This window comes from Schistocerca americana, chromosome X (genome assembly GCF_021461395.2).
Source record: "Schistocerca americana isolate TAMUIC-IGC-003095 chromosome X, iqSchAmer2.1, whole genome shotgun sequence".
NCBI lineage: Eukaryota > Metazoa > Arthropoda > Insecta > Orthoptera > Acrididae > Schistocerca > Schistocerca americana.
In genome coordinates, this window is record NC_060130.1 from 488,585,905 (window position 1) to 488,601,110 (window position 15,206).

The 15,206-nt window shown below is 43.5% G+C and overlaps 1 protein-coding gene across 2 annotated transcripts in view; it reads right to left on the reverse strand.

Annotated features, from left to right (window-relative positions):
* Window positions 1-15,206, reverse strand: part of LOC124556701 (1-acyl-sn-glycerol-3-phosphate acyltransferase alpha-like) — a 713,163-nt gene that overhangs the window by 251,736 nt on the left and 446,221 nt on the right. The gene's annotated exons all lie outside the window — the stretch shown is intronic.

Sequence of the window (15,206 nt, forward strand, 5' to 3'; positions counted from 1 at the left end):
CTCAGCCGCGGATGCAACAATCTACGGCGCAGCTGCGCACCGCCCCATCCCTCGCACCGATCGTACACGCGCGCCCATAAGTATTCGCCCGCACGGACATCCAAAAACCACTCTACACAAATAGGACGTTCCCTAAGTCTTCAGCCGTTCGGGCATTTGTATTAGCCCCACTGGCGTTGTAACTACGCTACGGAAGCCGGGGCGCGTTTCCTAATCCCTGTTTCTGTAGCTGCGCAGTTTGTGACAGGCGAGAAAATGTAGGAAGGGAAATGGGAGAGCGAAGAAGGAAGGGAAAGGAAACGAAGTGGAAGAGGTGTAGGGGTACTAGATATCGATATCGCCACGATATATCGAATCCTACCATTACCCACCTCTGCTGACGAGCAACTAAAATGAGTACGACACAACTGACGTTCGGCTAAAATCGAGCGATTAAATACGACGGAAACGTAAACACTGCGCTACACCACCGTCTGATACCACAACCTCTATGTGGCATTCACATTTGTCGGTATCACCGACCCTCAACCGAATCACAACCTAACCTAGAATTCGGGCTACGTTAGAGATCAATCTGTCATTACAACCAAACTGACCGAATTCAGTCGAAAGCCAGTTGTACTCTACTCATTTTAGCGATTTATCCTCTGCTGTACCCAAGATAAAAAGTGACATGGGATGTCCTGTGCGGTAAGGACTGGGGTGGGTTCAAAATGGTTCATATGGTTCTGAGCACTATGCGACTTAACTTCTGATGTCATCAGTCCCATAGAACTTAGAACTACTTAAACCTAACTAACCTAAGGACATCACATACATCCATGCCCGAGGCAGGATTCGAACCTGCGGCCGTAGCGGTCGCGCGGTTCCAGACTGAAGCGCCTAGAACCGCTTGGCCACTCCGGCCGACAGTGGGGGTGGGCTTTTGGCACCTGCAGAAAGGGCGTGCAGGCAGGTACTCTCAATTAGGGGTGTGAAATCAAAAGACATCGTGTTTCGATATAATCGAGTATTCTAGAACTATAAATGCGAACATTTTTAGGTTAGGCTTTACCGTGACTGTTACTGACATTAAATGAAACAAAAAGTTCACTGTTACCAGTCACCGTTTTATTTATTTCCACGACGCGTTTCGAAGGTTTAAACCTCCATCATCGGGTGGATTTACATTAGTAAGTATTACATTGGTGTGTGTGTTGTGTTACGATTTTTGGAGGAACTTGTGGCACTGCCTTCAGTGATCACAGGTTCCTTTTGCTGCCGTAACACATCACATGTATACTGCCACATTTGTAAACAAAACCATATTTGTTTACAAATGTGGCAGTATACATGTGATGTGTTACGGCAGCAAAAGGAACCTGTGATCACTGAAGGCAGTGCCACAAGTTCCTCCAAAAATCGTAACACAACACACACACACCAATGTAATACTTACTAATGTAAATCCACCCGATGATGGAGGTTTAAACCTTCGAAACGCGTCGTGGAAATAAATAAAACGGTGACTGGTAACAGTGAACTTTTTGTTTCAATTAATTCTAGAACTAAGTATCGATATGGACGACTATCTCATCTATATCTCTTGTTAAGGCAGTCATCAGCTATTGAAATGCATGACACACATATGGTAACTTTATTTATATTTCATTCCGATCGGTTTCAGTCATAAAACATATTCACAGTTGTCGGAAAATTAATCTGCAGCCAACATTACGTATCAAAATTGAAAGTATTGTTCATCTCGAACATTACAAGTATGAAATCTGTGTGAAAACCAAATAACTTAAGAGAACCGACGTGAGACATACACTGTATGTCTCGTGTTTGATCTCTTCAGTTAACTGCTTTCCACACAGGTATCATGTTTGTAATGTTCTAAATGAACGATATTTGAGTACTGATACATAATGTTAGCTGCAGATTAATTTTTCGATGACTGTGAACATGATTTGTGACCGAAATCGGTTGGAATGAAATATAAACAGTCGTGCGTTTCATACAGATTAATGACAGTGCTAAAAATTTGCTTGTAAAATCCAAATTATAATTTATGATTGCATACGTTATATAAAGCTGTGAGGCGTGCATTTCATGAAATGATAAAAAAATTAAGGAAACCAAAATTTAACTCTGCATTATTTTAATCTTAGGATAAAAAAATAAAAAAGTTATATTACAGTAGATGAAAAAATAGACAGGCGAAAATAAATGACCAAAATTACTCTGACTACAGATAATTTACACGAAAAGATTATCTGCTCCAAAACTTAGTTTCTAAAGAACATAAAATACTAATTTGTTGGCATGAATATCACTTCAAACATTTCTACCAACCTTCCTTTTGAGTGAGAGGCGGTTACGACAGTACAAAATTGACAACAATCGAAGTTCCTCTAATAAATTTAATATATAAAACTGTAGGTACCGTTACTATGGTTTAAATATATCAGTATTAAAAAGAAAGTGGAGTTGAGTTTTCTCTGAGTTAGATGCTGATAATAATAATATTATCCGAATATATTGCCACAAAATATTCAAGCTGCCTTTATTCAACTAGCAACCATCGATTCAAGATTTCGCGTAAATGATTGCGATACATCGACATTCCGAGACATCGCTGTCTGATATCCCAAGCCCAGTCTGAATGTTCGGCTCAGAGTAAAGAAGTACGAGTTGGGTTGCGGAAACGATGGAGCGAATACGAGGATGAGGTATTTATTCAATAATTAGTATTGTGCAATATGGAACAGTATAGTTTTCTTTCGTTCACCAAATGGAATCATAAAGGGGAATGGCTAAACAAAGTGAATATGGGTATATTGTGCTTGTTTATGTAGTCTGAGTGAACTTTAGGTCGACCCTTTCATGAAAACCAGATATAACAATCACAGTGTTGATCATATATTGATTGTTTTCGAGCTCCGTTTTCACCATACTACGTTCACCGAGTCAGTTATATTGAAGAGAGTAGCAGAGGTACACGTTTATGAAAGTTATTATAGAGATACATGTATCACGGGAGTAAGTTTTGCAATGGTGCTGTTTACAAACAGTACGATGCCGGATCTATACGACAGCAAACAAAAGTTCGGAAGTTGTAATGAGCCAATGAACAGTATAAAAGAAATTGTCAAACAATCCGGCAACTGTCAGAAGAAAGAGAGGGAGGGGCAAGAAGGCGAATAATTGCTTAACTGAACGGAAGGGATCTCGTCTTTGCATGAAAACATTATCTTCATGTAATAAATATTGGTCACTCATTAAATTTTGGAGCGCTGTAGTGCAGAGCTGGTACCAAGCGATCATCTGACCGAACACCGCTGACAGAATTCATGACAGTGAATGAAGTGTACGAGGTATGATTAAAAAAAGGAATTTTGTATTTTCGCGTGTTGTATTAATCCGATTTGCGTGATTTTTTAATCGTTGGTAAACATGGTTGAAAAGTATCTGTACACTACAAGAATTATAGTCGCATTTGTAGATATGGTGAAACTCCAACTCCACAATATATTGATGGTAATGAAAATTTGTGCTGGACCGGGAATCAAACCTAGTTTTCTCGCTTTACGCGAGCGGTCGCATTAACCGCCATTTTTTTACAACTAGTAGCTACAAATAATGTATAAAGCTGAATTTTATTACAATTCCATTAATAGTATAATGTTCTTTTTTACCAGAGTATCAACGTTCAATAGGTTCCGTCAAGATCTGGGAACTTCATCAAAATAAGAAACAAACAAAAAAAAAATACCAGCGAGAGATGAGTAAGTTCATATTGATCCTCAAGTTCCGGCAGGTGTGAGTTGGACACGTCTTCTCGAAAAATATTCCATAGTCCTATCACATGGGTCAAGTTCTAGAATAAACGCCAAACAAGAATTCGCCTTCTCATACCTGGCCACCGTTTAGTATCCATGAAAACACTACCAAAAAGTGTCATAATATTGACGATAACTCGAGCGCTGCATTAAATAGGTATCACGATCTTGGAGAAATGTCCTTAAAATAAGCACACTTTTGCTGACATCTTTAAAAATATATTGAATTGAGACTCCTTTGATCCAATTCGCTGCGTTTGTCTTTGTGCGTGGGAAAAAGTCTCATTGAGGAACAGAAGCAACTGCAACCCAATAGGACGTGGAGCTGCACGAAGAAGAAAAGTATGTATTTTGCGCATAAACAGCCACACCTCTGCAGAAGGTCCACACACCATTCGATGTTCATCCATGTCAAGCGTGTGACACTGAGGGAAAAGCGGAAAATTTGCCAAATTAAAGATAAGACCCACACACATGAAATATCCAAACTCTGCCAGCAACCTATTCGCCGTCGCCCCCAGCACTGGTAAGATACGGCATCCTAGGCGCCAGATGATAGTTGACAAAATCAACCCATTGTACCCTATCCAAAGCTCACAACAGATTACTATCGATGCTTATGCGGATAACCTGAAGGAGGCGTTTATAGTTAGCCGAAACCGTTCTCTCTATGTTGCACATGAAAGTAATTACCAAATATTTGACCATGTCCACTGACCACAATGGAGCTGCACTCCATTCTGGAAGCCCTCTGCCAATGTTCGAAGCACCAGATTTCGTTAAATTCATACGACTACTCACAGCAGTTCCATATCAAGTAATCCATCCCAGTCCCACACACACCTCACCCTTGACTGACCCAAAAAAAGTACGTCATCAACACACGCCCAACAGGTAAATATATGTCTCATCATGATACCAGTTAACCAGCTCCGCAATCCGTGTAATAGTGGCTCAAAGCAATGGCAAAAAGGATAATTGGCAATGGACGTCCCTGCCAGACCTGATCGAGAAGTAATAATGGGGCCCACTGCACACCCAGTGATCAGTACCCACGTCAGAGGAATTGCATGATGATATGTATGATGCCATGGGGGAATGCTGACTGTCACATCGCTTCTGCATTATAGTCATGGTTCACCCTACCAAAGGTGTGGTTGAAGGTTACCAACACCAAGGCACCTCCAAAGTGGCAGGTCAGTACTAGGGCGATAACATCACGATAGTCCATGAGCACTCTGTGTATGTTACTGTCCCCATCAACGCACATTTGATCCAGATCCGACCCTCATATGGTTTGAGGACTGGAATAATCAGTCCTTTCACAAAGGCAGGAGAGAGTGGAGGTCAGGGGACATCAGTTATTGGCACATAACAATTCAACTGCGAACCATAACGTCGTGGAATCGTAATAAAACTCCAGCAAGAAACCATCTGGGCTGGGGATTTGTTAATCAGTCCCTTATGGAGAGTGTTGTCGAAGTCATCAGCAGTAACGTTATTGGTTCAAAAATGGTTCAAATGGTTCTGAGCACTATGCGACTTAACTTCTGAGGTCATCAGTCGCCTAGAACTTAGAACTAATTAAACCTAACTAACCTAAGGACATCACACACATCCATGCCCGAGGCAGGATTCGAACCTGCGACCGTAGCGGTCACGCGGTTCCAGACTGAAGCGTCTAAACCGCACGGCCACACCGGCCGGCAACGTTATTGGTAAGGAGGTCTACAGCAACCCTGTCAAGAACACCAGGCAAATACTGGAAGACGTCATCCAGTGCTGTAACATCCTGATCCACTTCTGTATGGAACTGTTGTGAATGGTCTGCAAAAGCGCTCACAGTATCTTTCTGGGACGTCAGCCGGCGATCATCTGGTGTGTCAAGGTCATGCACCAGTACTCTTTAACACTGTTTCTTCTCTCTGACAATGTGGTGCATTTACTGGGATTCCCCACAGACCCCATCCAGGCATTTGGCAAGTGTCATTGCTCCCTCAATGTGTTGACGTGCAAGTGAAACAATCTTCATCTTTACCCTCTGAATTTCAACCTGTCGGTCACGAGATGGTGCTTGGCCACAGAGCTGCGACCATATTGTGTCATCGTGCAATGTACAGCAGCCTTAGCACATTTGAGCCACTACCAAAGTTCTGAATGGTACATCGGAAGGCGTGTTCGGCAAGCGATCCATGTCGCTTCATTAACTGCCAGCACTCTGAATCCTGGAAATGTGCGACATTCCACTTCCATGTGCCTCAACCACACCACATTCTCCACTGTTGGATACGGACAGTGTATATGTATACTATGTGGTCAAAGAAGGCCTTAGGCGACAACTCATTGTCAACTTTCACAGCCATGAGTCCATGGGAAACATAGACGCGATCAAGCCGACTCGCTAAATGCCTCATAACACGCGTATGTCCACTTCGATCATCATGAACACGTTCCCCCGCGTGAGCGAGATTCAAATTCTGCATCAGCAGTTGTAGCTCCTGGCATGGGATGTAATGGAGAAACTGATCCTTCTGGGTATCACACATCTGAAGTCTACACCAAAAATAAAATGTTTGTAGGGGCTCACAAACTTCTGAATAAAACCGTGACCATTTCCATTGCTTTTCCAACCCAGAGAACACATAGATATTGATGGTCTGAACACCATGAAGCTTCTGATAAACCACTTCTTCAACCACGATTTCTTTCTGTAGTACTATCATTGTCCCACTACCGCCTTCAGTGTACTGTGGAACAAAGACATTGCATACATACAAATCCAGAAACTTGTCGAGACAAACTTATTGCAGGATGATAATTTTGATGTCTGACGCCAGCAACAATTCCCAGAGCCAATTTGACCAGTGTCCCAATCGTGTTGATATTTACAGAACCTAACCTATAAGCTTTCCATGGTTCTGTAGTCGTGGGGATACTCATTGAAGCAAGAAGACCAGCAGCATCCGTAAATGCCTTTTCAACAGACAATGCGACTTCATCCAAATCTTCATTCGATTAACAATCATAGGTTGCTGCAGTAGCAACCACAAAACTTCGATGTTCATTGACCCATCTTCAACATCACCTACCACGCAGAAGTGCGTGGGCCCAGATTGTTCAGCATAGTCTCTGTGGCACCTGAGGGCAATGGTGCAGCGTTGCAGGAAGAATGGCGATGGCCCAATTTATGTCGATCGATGGGAGGCACAGCGCTAGGTGGGTGCAATGGTTGTTCTGTATCCAACAAGAGATGGGCAGGATGTTCCATCATGGAATCACCCAACGAGAGAAGGTCTTGGTGGATAGGATCATTATTGTCCACAAATTGTGGCCGGCAGGTGTCTGACGGAGTAAGCTGACGTTTCTTGCATCTCTTTGGCGACTGCTGTTTACACATGTGTGCTTCAGTATCTGAAGACAGAAGCGGGTCCTGACAGTCAGGCACGAAGGCAGCAGTAGTCACAACCATGGAGTGTATGTCCATCCCGCCAACTGGAACCTCCTTACCACTTATCAGCACAGGTGGAGCAAGAGTGAGCCCAGGCATAGACGACGTTCCCAGATGTATAGTCCTGGTTGGCAAAGTTCAGTAGTGGGAGGAGGTGCAGACAATGGGCTGGAGTCATTGCAGAGACCCTCGACATACATCATTTGAAGTGCTGCCGGTGTACTCGAAACAAGTTCATCCCCATGTGGCACTTGCATGATCCTTTGCTGCTTGCACTCCAAGCGAACAGCTCCGTCTCTATCACAGCCCCAGCACGTCTTCAGCTGGGCATCACAGATTGCAATGGTGCGGCACCCGCCGATATATAAATAGAATGACATGTATTTGTTAAATTCAGTACGAATATGTTGCAACCCACTGAGGACTGGCGTGTAGTAAAATTGAGCCCACTTCTCAGCTGCATGGCTTATTATCTTTCCATGTGGGTGGAACTCTGAAATTACCATCTCCGAAGGTACTTAAAATGGGTGCTCCAAAACACATATGATACACAGTCAAAGTCCTGCATGGTCTACAGACACATCACCAATACTGCCATCTGAATGACGGAACCGAAGACCACTCTCAGTGTCATTTACAATACTTCCGCTCGCTGCGTCGCTAATTAACCTCACATATACCACACTGCTCACTGTGGATAGGTGTATGACGACAAGATCATTATAGTCACTCTTGGCATTAACATCATCTCTAAGAAATTATTCGATTTCATGTGCTTTCGGATGTGCACATTCACTTAAAAAACTGTCGATTTACGATAAGAATAGGATAATCTTCTTCGGGAGGAAATGCAGCGCGCGAAGATGACTGAAGTACAGAAACAACCCCGAACGCGATCTCAGCGGCAAGGACGTCAACAGAAAACGTGCATGTCTGAAGGACATTGCAGAGTACATTGATCCAACACAGATACTGCTATATGGTATCCGTACGCTGTTAGTAACATCAGATATTTCGTCTGTTGTGAAGAAGGTTACATGTGTTTTGGTAGTAACGCATATTATTTATTTAGAGTAAAATGAATCAGATAATTTGTATTAAATATTGGTTTAATAGCGGAGTAATGTGCAGTAAGTTTAAGTATTGCTTTAAGTGAGTCAGTTAGGAGCAAAAAAAAGGTTTTACAACGGATGTAAAATGAAGCTATGAAATTGTGGAAAAAGTGAAAGTACTGCAGAAGCCGCTGATGACATTAGCATATGAACCTGTCCATGATAAGAATTTTATTCGGATGTTATGTGTATGCAACTTGTGACAGCAACATTTTTTTACAAAACGGTTGATTTCGAACAAAAACAGCGATGAATGCAAGTTGCTTATGAGTCACTAGACGAAATTACCAAAGATGCACATCTACAAAAAAGTGTCATAACGGGCGATGAAACACGGGTTTACGGGTACGATATCGGAGCTAAGCCAAGATTGAAATTACCTCGACAAGTGTGGCCAAGTGTTAAGGTTATGCTCACTGCGTTCTTAGATGTTAACAGCATAGTGCACCATGGGTCCTTGCGTGAAGCACTACGAACAAAAAGAGACAAACAACGCGCGTATTTGTGGCGAAACAAATTCATAACATTTACATAACGCCAATGCACCTTCCCACATTTCGTTGCTTCTTATTGAGATTTTGGTCAAAAATAATACTGCAATGATGCTCAAGTCTCCATATTCGCCCGATACACACCCTATTTTCTGGTCCCAACAAACAAAGAAAATATTACAGTGCCGTCGTTGTACAAGCATTGATGAGCATCCAGTCTTACAAAATGGTTCAAATGGCTCTGAGCACTATGGGACTCAACTGCTGAGGTCATTAGTCCCCTAGAACGTAGAACTAGTTAAACCTAACTAACCTAAGGACATCACAAACATCCATGCCCGAGGCAGGATTCGAACCTGCGACCGTAGCGGTCTTGCGGCTCCAGACTGCAGCGCCTTTGACCGCACGGCCACTTCGGCCGGCCCAGTCTTACAAATTTACTGTCTCTGTTGGACACACTTCCAGATCATCCGCTCTCAAAACTCTGCCATCTCTCTCTCCCCACATCCACCACTGCTGGCGGCTCACCTCCAACTGCGCAACGCTACGCGCTGTTAACAGCCAATTGCCCAACACTACAATAGCAAATTCCAACAATGCAAACCAGCCACAGACTGCACACAGCACAGCCAGTGATTTTCATACAGAGCGCTACCAATATAAAAACCTAAACAGCCTACTTACAATTCCTCTTTTTATTTTCTTGTACCGGGAGGTTGTATAGAAAAAGCGCAGTAACATGAGTCGATGTCGAGACGTGACAGAATGGCAGAAAGGAGCTACGTGTTTCTACGTGCCCGTGACCACACTATGAACTTTGTCTAGTCTGTTGGCGTATGAACGCGGACTGTCGGACGTGTTTACAAGGAATGGTTTACCCCTCGCAGCCGTGCAACACTGAACGTCGTAGAAACACTCTCACCGACATTCAAGAGCTGGCAGCTCCCATGTACTAACGGACAAGGACCGTCAAGTATTGCGAAGGGTGGTTGTAAAAAAATCGCATTGAAATCGGAGAAAGGTATCACTCGTGAATGTAAAAGTGCTAACAACAGTCTAGTTAGCGCCGGGTGCTGTGGCCTAGCGGTTCTAGGCGCTTCAGTCTGGAACCGCGCTGCTGCTACGGTTGCAGATTAGAATCCTGCCTCGGGCATGGATGTGTGTGATGTCCTTAGGTTAGTTGGGTTTAAATACTTCTAAGTCTAGGGGACTGATGACCTCAGATGTTAAGTCCCATAGTGCTTAGAGCCATTTGAACCATTTGAATCTAGTTATCACAATTACTGGGCGTACGGAGTTAAAAAGAATGGGGTACAAATGTCGAGCAGGATCTATGTGGATAACATTCGTGAATGCACTGGCCAGCCCAGAGTCCCGACCTGAAACCAATGGAACACGTTTGCATGAGTTAGAATGTTGCTATTATCCACACAGATCCTGTTTTATGGCAGGGTGTATTTAATGCTAATACCATCATCGTCTCAAAACTGTTCCTCTATTGTAAACAGTAAATAATGTTATAAAATGTGTTCATATGGTTCCGCTTGTAGCGCTTTCTTAAGCACAATAAGAAGTACACATCCTCACCACGTAAAACACCCCCATATCGTAACACGGTTCTCTCGGTACTTCACTGTTGGCTCTACACATGATGGCGGGCAACATTCCCCGACATTTACCAAACCCAAACCCCTTCATCCGATTTTCCCAGGCTATAGCGTGAGTCATAGGTCCAAATCACTCTTTTCCACTCATCCAGTGTCCACTAGCGTCGTTCTTCACACCACTTCAAGCGTCGCTTTGCATTGCCTACATGAATGTGCAGTTTATGATGTAGTGCTCGACAATTGTACCCCATACTTTTTAACTCCGTACGCACAGTCATTGTGCTTACTAGACTGTTGCTAACACTTTGAAACACACGAGTGATATCTTGCTCCGATTTCAATGCGATTTTTTATAAACACCCTTCGCAATACTCGACGGTCCTTGTCCGTTAGTACATGGGGGCTGTTAGCTCTTGATTGTCGGTGAGAATGTTTCTACGACGTTCAGCGTTACACGGCTGCGAGTGGTACACCATTCATCGTAAACACGTTCGATAGTCCGCGTTGATACGCCAACTAACTAGACAAAAAATTGGAAATTTGTGGTAAGGTCTTATGGATCCAAACTGCTGAGGACATCGGTCCCTAAGCTTACACACTACTTAATCTAACTTAAACTAACTCCAAGGACAACACACAGCTGGCCGGAGTGGCCGTGCGGTTCTAGGCGCTTCAGTCTGGAGCCGAGCGACCGCTACGGTCGCAGGTTCGAATCCTGCCTCGGGCATGGATGTGTGTGATGTCCATAGGTTAGTTAGGTTTAATTAGTTCTAATTTCTAAGCGAATGATGACCTCAGAAGTTAAGTCGCATAGTGCTCGGAGCCATTTGGCAACACACACACCCATGCCCGAGGAGGACTCGAACCTTCGACGGGGGGAGCCGCCCGGGCCGTGACAAGACGCCTCAGACCGCGCGGCTACCCGGCGCGGCGGAACTAGACAACATTGACAGTGTGGTCACGGGCACGTTACAAGTACGGTAGCTCCTCTCTGCCATTCTGTCACGTCTCGACGTCGACTTACGTTACTGCGCTTTTTCTGTGCTAGAAAACTAAAACAGGAATTCTCGATTTCTGAAAGGAATTTTACTGAGTTGTCTACATTAATGTTATCCCCTTCAATATAGTCACTGTTAAGTGATGTTATGAAAGGGTTCAAAAATGGTTCAAATGGCTCTGAGCGCTATGGGATTAAGTGCTGTGGTCATCAGTCCCCTAGAACGTAGAACTAGTTAAACCTAACTAACCTAAGGACATCACACACATCCATGCCCGAGGCAGGATTCGAACCTGCGACCGTAGCGGTCGCGCGGTTCCAGACTGTAGCGCGTAGAACCTCTCGGCCACTCCGGCCGGCTATGAAAGGGCTTTTCAATTCCCGAAACACGTATGGAATTAGATGTTTGGGGTTTCTTCTGTCTCTCTTAGCGGTCCGTTCTTAATCTCAGCTATGCTTGTAAAACGACGGCGCTGTAATATATTCTTTGTTCGTTGTGACCAGAAAATAGGGTGTATATGGGGCGAATATGGAGACTTGGGCGTTATTGAAGCATTTTTTTGGATCGAAATCTGAAGAAGAAGAAACGAAATGTCAGCAGGTGCACTGTTGTTGTGTAATTCTATGCTATGAATTGTTTCGCCACAAATCCGAGTGGTTTTATCGTCTCTTTTTTTTCGTAGTGCTTCACGCAAGGACTCATGGTGCACTATGCTGTAAAAATCTACGAACACAGTGAGCATAACGTTAACGTTTGGGCACACTTGTCCAGGAAGTTCCAAGCTTGGCGATGGTGAATGCTTCCTTTAGCATCCCTTAGGTCCATAAATCCATGTTTCTTTGCCTGTTACGACACTTCTCTGTAGTGCTACGTCTTTGGTAACTTCGTCTAGTGACTCCTGAGCAACTTGCATTCGCCACTGTTTTTGTTCGAAATTCAACCGTTTTGCAAACAAATTTTGCTATCACAAATTTCATACACATAACATTCGAATAAAATGCGTGTCATGGACAAGTTCATAAGCTAATGTCATCAGCGACTTCTTTAATTCTTTCACTATTTCACGATTTCATCGACTGATTTTACATCCATCGTAAAATCTTTCTTTCTTTTTTTTCTTTTTGCTCATAACTGACTCACCTAAAGCAACAAACAATTAGCATATCTTTAACGTGCTGCTGTTTAATCCGTTATTATAGCAATATTTGACACAAATTATGTGATCCACTTTAAAAAAAAAATGGTTCAAATGGCTCAAATGGCTCTGAGCACTATGGGACTTAACATCTGAGGTCATCAGTCCCCTAGAACTTAGAACTCTGTAAACCTAACTAACCTAAGGACATCACACACATCCAAGCCCGAGGCATGATTCGAACCTGCGACCGTAGCGGTCGCGCGGTTCCAGACTGTAGCGCCTAGAACCGCTCGGCCACCCCGGCCGGCTGATCCACTTAACACAAAATCAATAACAGGCGATCCTACTAAAATACATGTAACCATTTTGACAATGGACGAAATATATGATGTGGTTAACAGTGCATGTCTGAAGGACATCGCATAGTATATTGAATCAACACAGGCCCTGCAATAAAATACTTCATGCCAAAAGCAAGGCCGCAACTTTAATCATCGTCCCTCCCTGTAGGAATTCAAAGTACCTGTGAGAATATAGTAGAATGTAGTCTAAACCGTTGTAAGTAGGCTGTTTAGGTTTTTATGTTGGTAACCCCACGTAGCGCTCTGTATGAAAATCACTGACTGTGCTGTGTGCAGTCTGTGGCTGGTTTGCATTGTTAGAATATTGTAGTGTTGTGCAGTTGGATGTGAACAGCGCGTAGCGTTGCGCAGTTGGAGGTGAGCCGCCAGCAGTGGTGGATGTGGGGAGAAAGATGGCAGAGTTTTGAGAGCGAATGATCTGGAAGTGTGTCCAACAGAGACAGTAAATTTGTAAGACTGGATGTCATGAACTGATATATATATATATTACGACTTTTGAACACTATTAAGGTAAATACATTGTTTGGTCTCTATCAAAATTTTCATTTTCTAACTATGCCTATGAGTAGTTAGTGCCTTCAGTAGTTTTAATCTTTTATTTAGCTGGCAGTAGTGGCGCTCGCTGTATTGCAGTAGTTCGAGTAACGAAGATTTTTGTGAGGTAAGTGATTTGTGAAACATATAGGTTAATGTTAGTCAGGGCCATTCTTTTGTAGGGATTTTTGAAAGTCAGATTGCGTTGCGCTAAAAATATTGTGTGTCAGTTTAGTGTTGAACAGAATAAGTGAAGAGAGTAATGTTTGAGTACGTTCAGTTTTGCTCAGCTGTTTGAAAATCAAATAATGTACGAGGTTTATCAGCACAGTAATTCATTAATTTTTCTAAGGGGACGTTTCACCGTGACATCCCGAAGTCTGGGTGTAGCTGGAGGTGGCAGTCTGCTTTTGGCAGTGTAGGGGGCGGACGTCTCTGTTTACGACCTTGCCACTGATATCGTGTTCGGGGTTGTTTCTGTGCTTCAGCCGTCTTCGCGCGCTAAATTACCTTTCAAAGAAGAATGGCTTCTTCTTTTCGCAAATCGACATTGATGCTCAGTTTTTTAAGTGAATATGCCCATCCGAAAGCACATGAAATCGAACAATTACTTAGAGATGATGTTACAATTGACTATAACGATCTTCTTGTCATGCACCTATTCATAGTGAGCAGTGTGGTATATGTGAGGTTAATTAACGACGTAGCGAGCGGCAGTATTCTAAATGACACTATGAATGGTCTCCAGTTCCGTCATTCAGATGGCAGTGTTTGTGACGTGTTTGTAGACCATTCAGCACTTGGGCTGTGTATGATACGTGTTTTCGGACTCTCGTTTGAAGTACCTTCGAGAATGGTAATGTCAGAGCTCCACCCACTTAGGAAGGTGATAAGCCTTCCTCTTGAGGAAGAATGGGCTGCCATTTTTCCACGGACATTCAGACACCTCACTGAATGTGACCCGCATAGAGTTCAAGCCTTCATAAAGGCTGATCCTGAACACACTTCTCATTAATGTCCACTGATAGCTGTCCAGGTACTTTTATCGGATAGTGCAACTCAATCAGTGTCCGAACGAACTTTACGAAGGGGACTGCATACAGTCGGGTACCTCGTGAAAGTCCATTTCTCGCAGATGGATATAAACCTGCATATCTCCAATGGACTGAGCAACACAAACTGGTCCGCAGCTGACTGGAGGCGTGTGGTGTGGTTCGACAACTGTGATTCTTGCTTTTTTCAAATGATGCAGAGAGCAGAGTGCATCGACGGCCCTATTAGTTGTCTAGCCTGCAGTATGTGAAGGGCTTAGTTCAGGGCAGAGTTGGTTCTGTGATGTTGTAGGAGTATTCTTTGTACCATTACGTGGACATACTCAATCAGCTTATCGTCTCCATGAATCAGAACGTTTATTTCTACGTCCTCAGTGACCAAATGTTGTCGTTTGTTGCTGCTGCTGTTGTTGTTGTTGAGTTATGCCAGCATGTTGATCTCTTCCCTTATTTGAAGGTGGCGCATCTGTGGCTTCCTCATAGGCAAGGGGCCTCCTTGAACTTTGTACAGTGTCCACAGTCGCGTCAGTGACACTCTGTCGCCAATTTAATGAGCTGTTCCAACTGTAAATAAATAGTAGTCGCTCTCTGCTGTGAGTGTGGCAACTACGTAGCTTCCTCGTATCCACTATGTGGGCAG